Consider the following 8,679-nt stretch of genomic DNA (forward strand, 5'->3'; position numbering starts at 1 on the left):
CAGAATTCTTAGGATCTATCCGATATGAACATGAAATAAACATTAAGCCCATGGCTCCAGACTCTTAGAATTCCATTCTTACCCCTACAGTAAGAAAAGGAACCTAGCTGATGGAGTGGAGAAGGGATGGAGGGGAGAATATGCTCCCACTTAAGGTGCCCGTCAACCTGTGGTCAGATGGCTGAGGTTGCCCAATGATGCAACCCTTGAGTCTGACAGAAAAATAACACACACAAGGAAGATTCAGGATCCCTGGAGGCAGCTGTAGTAATAAAAATTGGTTGAGATAACACTGTGTATTAATTATACCGGGATCAAATGAGTAACTAAATAACTTTCAACAAATGAAAATAATAAATAAAAATCGATTGAGGACAGAGCAAGACTAAGAGATGACAGATAACAGATAGAGGAGCTCATTTTTGGATTTCCTGTGAACTTCCCAAAGACTTCAAACAGGGCTTCTGAAGCAATGTCATCTGACTCCAGACCTAGAGATATCTCTGCTCTCGTCTGGAGTTACACACGCAGGCCATTGTGAGCCACCTGTTCTGTTTTTGTGATGTTTAGTAATATCCTCTGAAAAGTGCCTAGAGTTTACACGCAAGTAGGTATTCAACAAATGTTTCATTTGCTTTGCTAAATTCTGCAAAACGTAGGTTTGCTTTCACATTTATGTGGCACTTTAATTAAAAGTAAACTCCCCTCTTGTATGCTCTCACTTGCCCTCTCCAGAAGTGACTGTCATTCTTATTCGATGTGGGAGAAACTGAGGTACAAAGAGACTGCTCAGTGTGACATGCTAGGTCAGGCTCATACGCAGTCCGATTCTGTTAATTCCCTTTGCAAGGATGAACGCCTGCCCCACTTTGTCTTCAACATATTAATGTATATAGCAATCTAGCCATGTGGCAGATAGTTTAACCAAGAATAATACCCAGATTCTGAGATTTGAGCACCAATTATCAGGAGGTTCAAAGCACTGATTTATCCCAGTTCCCGCTCCCCCTCAAGCCGTGTACGGAGCTCTAATGATGAGCAATTGAGAAGCAGCGTCTTTCCTCGTGTTCATTACTCTCCCAACAAGATCTTAACTTGATAAGGCCACCCTGAAAAGGCTAGATCAGCTTCAGACAGGGTAGCAGGTGCATTTATCAACCGCTTTTGTTTGCTGAGTCAGGGATTGCTATGGTTTTTAACTTTTTTTTCCTACTAAAGAAGTTACTTACTTTTTGGTTTTTTATATTTAGGGGATTGCTATCTATTCATGACAGCATTTTCCATTATGGTACCTGAAGAAGGTGTTTAACCTTTTCTCCCAGTTTCTAAAAATCATGTCTTTTCAATAAATTGTATATATTATGCAATGAAATGCTAGAGAATTGTCTTATTACCTCTCCCTCCAAAATACTAGCATATGCCTAATTAATACAGGGATATTCCATAAATCATAGGTGCCAAGGAAAAACCATGTAACTGGGGAAAACTTTACAGAGAATATCAATCAGATCCTGGTACTTGTCATTTAAGTAGAGCACAATTCTCTCAAGGTTTACCAGCCTCTCTGAGCACCAGCCACAGCATTTAGAAACATTAACTCCTTGCGCTCTCAAACCTCAGAATAAAGGGACTCTAGCTTGCTGTCCTTTTTATTGTTCCTGCCTTCTTTGGGGGGGGGGGGGTTGGTGGTGGTGTTTTTACAATGCTTTGCAAGTCAAATGAGTCAGTTCAAAAGAGGCAGATGCTGAAAAAAAAAAAAATCAACGCCATGTCTTTATTTGGCAGCACTCGGTTTGGCTAATTACTGGGTACAGGTAGGAAACACGGCTAATGGGGCTTAGCAACAGATGGGGAGCCGGTACAAAGCTGTGGGTTCTTCCTCCGCCTGTGCTGTGACTTCCTGCGGTGTTGAACAAGTCATTCAACCTGTTTTTGATTCACTTCCCTTTCACTAAATTATGGATAATAATGCCTACTAGGTATGTCATACATTGTTGAGAAGAATAGCTCACAGGAAGATCACAAAGCACTTTCAAAGAGTTGAAACGCTCCATAGGCACAGGGTCCACAGAATCAAGCTGAACAGGAGGCGATGCCCCTTCCCGTCAGGTCCTCTGTTTCCCATTTAAAACCGAAATGAATGCAAATCTGAAAGTGACTTTGCATTTGCCACGCATCCCCTCTGCCTCTCAGGCATTCTATCACTAACTGATTGTAACTATGCAAATGATACCGTTATCTGTGGCACACACTGGCGCTTGTACTGCAGCACCAGCCGTTTCAAATGCTTGATGAATCCAAGGCTGATTGGCAGCTCCAAACTTATCTGTGACCTAATTTGTGGTCAGGAAGTACATGCAGATTTGGATAAGGGCAAAACCAATGACAGCAGGCTTTCCTTGAGGTTTTAAAAGATGTGAAGTTTGGTTGCCAGGGACTTAAAAAATAAATAAAGTTGTTTTCTTTTTTAAAGGTCTGCATCTGAGATCTGGATTGAAAGCAAAATTCGTCAAATGCACCAAGAATTGTGAAGCTCTGGAGAGCTACACAGAGCAAAAGTAATCCCGAGATAAAGAATGGGAACGATTTCTGCTGCAGCTAAAATGATTGCAGAGGGATGATCGGTGCCGATGATTTCCCCATTGTTACGGAGAAAGGAAATCTGCTCGGTCCCCACGCCAAAGAAGCCACGGATTTACCTCGGTAATTCCCAGGCGCTTTAAGCACTGGCTCCTGTAGTAAAATAAAACCATGTAGAAAGGAGCCACATGTTAGATTGCGTGGGTGTGAGAAGGAAATCAGAGGAGGTTATGAACACGCACCGATTGCTTGCCGGGTTGACATTATCATCGCACTTTGTACGCTGCGCTACTGAACTCTACAGAGGTCCAGTGACTTGCCCAAGTTCACCGAGCTGGTAGGTGGCGGAGCCCTGAGAAAAACACACAGGCTCTGCTCTTTTTACTCTCCCAGGCTGTGTCTAGGAGTTGTTGTCTGGATCTCTATACCAACCTGCGGGGAGAGAGAAGGCCGGCTGACCTGCGCAGTAGCCCAGGCCAGAGCACAAGGGGAAATCCTTTGGTTGACTTGCCTGGCCGCCCACTGTTTGGAGCTCGGCGAATGTGCCTCATGGGAAGCTCAGTTGTCTCCCTTCCTCTGAGCCACCTCTTCTCTGACTGGTCCCCGCCAGCACTGCCTGTTTGCTGTTACTACTTCCCAGTGATCAACAGCTATTTTATGTTTCCTCCCATTGTGCTTCACTGCACCTTTTGTAGTCCTTCCGCCCACCTTCTGCGTACGGCTCACCTTCATGTTATTGAAGGGCGGTTGTGTTTGTGGCCCGTTATTATGTTCTTGAACAGCCCTATGATGTGGAACTTAAAGGGACCAGCTTGCAGAGGAACGCACATTAACCATCACTTCTCTCCGTATCTCTCACTTGCACTAGGACCTCTATGATTGTTGCCTATTCGGAAGTTCAAGCCCAGAGTCTTTTTTTTTTTTTTTTTTTTTTTTTTTTGTAATCATTGGTTCAAATACCTTTTAGCTAACACTACTTGAGCACTTATCAGCAAGGCACTATGTTAAAAGAGGTACATAATTACTTCACCTCATCTCAAAACATCCCAGTGAGGCAGGTTTTGGTGTTAATTCCATTTGACAGACGAAGAGACGGAGGTTTATGGTGGTAATGTAGTCTGCCTGGGTAATAGAACTAGTAACAGACAGAAGCAGGTCTCAACCTCCAATGTGACTCACACCAAAGTCCTAAATCCACTGAAATCTTAACTCCATCCAATTCTTAACTTTACAAATTTGGGGCGTCTTTATAGGTTAATGCAGTTCTCAGAACCCTGATCTATCCCATCCCTATATTCACAGTATTTAGTGCATTGCCCACTATGGAAACAAGTAAAACTAGTACATCTATATTGTGATAGAATGATGGAGAATCAAAACGCAAATTTTACATTTATCATCACAAATCTTACACCTATTTGGTCAACTTATAAAATGCGGACGAAATTCTTTGTTGTTGAAGCACCCTCAAAAATCTGCCTGTAATCAGACAAACCTGGTTGTATTATCTCACCGACTCAGATCCTTGCTGTGTAGACACAGTTTAGATCTGCCCAATGGCACCGTGAGTCAATAGAGGAAAGTGTGCGGTGGTACTGACATGCCTGTGTGAACCGGAACGTGTTCTGCAGAGTGGAGCTGTCACCCTAGACATCATGCACCAAGATGCATGTTCTCGGCAACTTTAATGATGCTCCCACGGGTGTTCTTGGTGCTACGTTAAAATTCCTTCACGATAGCACTTAATAGTCTTCAGAAATAGTTTTAATGTTTGATATGGCTGCAATTGTGGGCCTCTGTGAAGGCTTGAAGGTAAATAAGAGAAAAATCGCTCCGCTTCTAATTACTCCATGTTGATTCTTGAATTCCAGTAGCATTTTATAAATATCAGATTGTACTATTATCTTCAAGAGAGCTGTTTTCCTACAATTGCTTGAATCATGAAACTAGCTCTGAAGCTTACTTTCACATTTTAATTAGTAAAAATGCCTTTGACTTCTTGAAAACTTGAAGCCCAAGCAATGATCTATCTATTGGTGGTAGAGAAGCACTGCTGAATAATGTTCTGTGTCTTATAAACATACCTTATTGTTTTGAGCTATTAGATGCTGATACAGTAGTCGCCTAGAGCATGCTTAAGCAATAAGCCATGACAGGGACTCTCCTAACTGCACGCTGCCTGGGGTACACTTTCGGGGAGTTTTCTGATCACGCAGGAAGGAGCGACTCCCAAACGTATGACACTGACTGGCTGTTCCTTTCCCACAATATGATAATTATCTGTGTGGCTTATTATCTATCTGCTAATAAAATACTCTGCATCCTAAGTCTGGCAAAAATACATCAAATATTTGCAGGCCTGAAAAATTAAAGAAAGAACAAGGATCACAATGTGTGTATTCTGCTTTGGGTGTTTCAAGTTTTTGTTTCATTATTCCATGCCCTCAGCTCCCTCCCTCCGGGGATTTTGTCCCTCTTGTATCAAGGTTTCTTTCACCTCTGTCTGCAATAACACTCTCTTCTTTTGTTTTAGATTTTTAAAAAGCTATCTCAGGAATTTTGGTGTAGCTCCTGATTCAGCTGCATTGATGGTAATTGAGAGGGGAATACAAACTGAACTCAAGTGCAGCTCCACTTAAATTTACCTCCCCCGAGAGAAGAATTTCCAAAGCTGCCAGTCCAAAGGATTCTACAAAATTTGCGTTTGTAGGAGCAGCCCTTCATTATATTTTATTCTTTTTGAAATGATCTGTAGTCCTATGAAAATCATCACAGCTTCCAGAGGGGGTGGCTAAAGAGGTCTGTGTTTAAGAGAAAAGTAATGGGTCTTGGGAGCTTTCCTTCCTGTTTAAAAATAAACACTGATGTCTCTGAATCAAATATCAGGACTGCTCTGTCATGTTTATAGACCTCTCCAAGGGGACTTTCTTGTGCACTGAGACAGTCTGTGAAGCTCACTGCTCTTTCGTATTTAAAATTTTGGGGTAGCCCCTGCTCCTTTTATATCTTCATTTCTCTATGTGTACATATAGGTGGACACAGTATAGAGCTGGAGATAGTTCTTACTGATTGATACAGATCCAGCTATGAATAAATTCAGTGGAAAAGTCTGAGAGATGTATAGTGGCCCCTCACAGAGATTTCTGACTCTTGTGAAGTGTGTCCTCTTTTGCATGGGATATGGCCATAATGACACTTAAAATAGATTACTATTTATTACTATTTTGAGTAGTAAACTGTGTCATTATTACCATTTCCTTATTCTGCAATCGTTCACTGGCATGGAAGCTGCCTGCAAAGTTCTGGCACTGGTAAGCTGGATGAGGAGAACTAGGGAATAGATTTCTACGTAAGCATGGCTGCATAATTCGATAGGTCACATATTCAGGGTATATGAAATCAGGGCAGGGATAAGTAAGAGTGCTGTTGAATCTGCATATTCAGATTAGAGAGAACTGCAAAGAAAAATTCTTATGAGGGAAGACTTCACGGTGGAAGTTGCATTTCAATAACAATTTGAATAAAAGGAAAATTGATGAGTTGAAAGTTGGAAAGATACTCTGCCAGTGATTTAAGTAAAAGGTCAAAATTAGAAATGTTATCAAGGAATTTTGGAAAAAGCATTACATTTTTACTGTAGGCATTAGTACTGTACTTAATCACACTCTTGCTATCTCTGAGTATGAGTTGCATTAATGTGGAATTCTGTAAAAGTTAGGAGGCCTGAGGCCAGTCTCCAAGGTGAATCCTATCTGAGAACACTTATGAGTCCTAAGTGTAACAAAAGTCCCTGCACCTACCCTTTGATCAGTCTAAGGCTAGTTCTCTCTTTCTCACTCTGTCTGGTTGCTCAGAAACGTCCTTTTAAAATTACTTAACATTTTCTTGAACTTCTTTTTCTCATCATAGTTTCCTTTCTTCACTTTGGTACAATTCTAATTTTCCAGTTGTGAACTCATCTTTGACCACTTCTTCTCAGTCATTACGCCATCCTTGAACTCACCAAGTCATGTAATATACTAACTTACCCTTGTTCTCTCTTGTTTAGACTCTCCTGCCCCTCAAGGGCACTTGGCTCCATGTTGGAATTCTCTTCACCTTGCCGGGGTGGGCAGAGATGACTATGAGCCAAAAATTTTTTTACCAACTTTCTCTTCAGTGATGCTTTGTCTCTAAATTACCCTTATTAGCAAGTACTGGAAGCAGGTTGGGTTGATATTGAACAGGAAAGGTAGACTCTGCTATTCTCTTGATGAATATTGTTCCCCGGTGTTAATGATATTTATCAGAAGAGGTCGGGGAGCTCAGATAAGCAAGTAAGCACTGGAGAAATCAAGAACAAAATTGCAATTGAATCAAGGCCAGACAAGGAACACACTCTCAGGAACAGAAAGGAACCTCATACTCACTGGAATGGTCCAAACCTGGGACTGAATTAAAAATGATGCTGTGATGTACCAACTTTACTTCCCTTTAGGATTGTGATCTTATTCTTCACGTTTTTGAGAGGTATTGGCTGCTGACAGCTTACAGTCAGGTCCCTCTCCAGGAACTGTCCTTGGCAGAAAGAAGCTGCCTTGCTCATTATTATGGTTCTTTTATGGGAGCAGGTCATATTCAATGACCAGTTGATGCAAAGCTCAGTGTCTCAGAATCTTATGTCCAGGGAGCCTCGACTCTGGATGTATGTTCCAAAATTAATATGGGATAATATGTTATGTTAATATATAACAACATGTGATGCATCATCTCCACATAATTTGCATAATAGAATGTGGAGAATGAACAGACATACTGCCTTTCCTCCGAGGCATTGGACAGGAAACCAGAAAGCAGTAATGCCCCATACTTCAGGTCAAGAAGTAAAATAGTGTCAACACTGAGTGCTACCATTTCATCACTGTTCAAATTGATAAGATGTCTGTTTGAAGTTCTAGCCCTAAGCAAGAAGTGACTCTTCCAGCTGAAAAGGGTTTAAATCCTCTCAGAGAGCATGCTGATCCCAGTGCACACGGACAAAAATCACATTATTTTAACACAGAGCACTTGGTCTAGAGTCAGTGAACCATAGCACCACAGGGTTATTCAGCACAGGGCAGTGCTTACGGGAGGAAGGAAAGTCTTCCACAGAGACCAATGAGTAATTACCTCACAAAGACTGTACCCTGATGAAGGACACTGTTTAGGAAATTAAGATTGTGTATCACAAAGTGAGCTAAGAAAACCTAGTTATGCACATCTTTTATGATGTTTTAGGAAGCAACGTGGCTGCCACTTCCCCTTCTTCCCAACCAAACAATAATGAAAGCAAGTGTCAGATCAAATTCTACCTCCTGCACAGGTAAATATTAAGCAATGGTTTGCTAGCAAGCTGGCATAGAATATTGCAAACAACTTACTCTTATAAGATGAATGAAAGCTCAGTCATCCGTATTTGCAGGTCCTACAATCATGCTTTGCATGTGAGGGTTACTTGAAGCAGGTATGACAATATTCTAGAGACCAATGCCGGGATGCAACAGCATCTAGAGAGAGAGAAAGTGTCAGGCACCATCTCTAGAGGGCTTGCTAGAGTTTTATCCCCTGTAAATGAGAAAGTAGAGATTGTGAAATAATTAAGTCAATCCACATATCCAAAGAGCATTGCTTTTACTAGAGAAAAATGATTGATGAAATATATTAATATACATCACTAATTTTACCAGTAAAACCCATCTTCAAGAAACGTATCAAACTAAACAGCTAAACATCTAAGTTGATCAAAATTACTAAGAACTGATGAAGCGATTACATTAACTTGAATCATAGGAAACTGACAATATTCAACTACATTCGATCAACAAAAATGCATCTGGTCCTGTCCTTTCCAATTAGACATTCACTGCCCTTTGGAGTACATTTATCATTAGGGCACCTGACTAACTCTAAAATAGTGCTCACATACATGAACTAAGCTGAGTCATTTTCAAATGAATCCTACTCATCATATGAAGTGATATGAAAGTGATTATCACTTACATGAAGTGGTAATAAGGACACTGGAACACAGAGAAAGTTTTGTTTGTTTTTGTAAGAGAAATGGGAAGTGAAAGAGCCAGA

At 41.1% G+C, this 8,679-nt stretch overlaps 1 long non-coding RNA gene across 2 annotated transcripts in view; it reads right to left on the reverse strand.

The window, feature by feature from the left end:
- Window positions 1-8,108, reverse strand: part of LOC121029791 (uncharacterized) — a 30,567-nt gene extending 22,459 nt beyond the window's left edge. For both annotated transcript variants that reach the window (XR_005789897.1, XR_005789896.1), the window contains exon 1: window positions 7,980-8,108. This is a non-coding gene — a long non-coding RNA (uncharacterized LOC121029791). The remainder of the gene's footprint in view (window positions 1-7,979) is intronic.
- Window positions 8,109-8,679: the final 571 nt, after the last annotated feature.

The sequence above is a fragment of the Herpailurus yagouaroundi genome, unplaced genomic scaffold (assembly GCF_014898765.1).
Source record: "Herpailurus yagouaroundi ecotype Mexico unplaced genomic scaffold, PumYag 139, whole genome shotgun sequence".
NCBI classification, from domain to species: domain Eukaryota; kingdom Metazoa; phylum Chordata; class Mammalia; order Carnivora; family Felidae; genus Herpailurus; species Herpailurus yagouaroundi.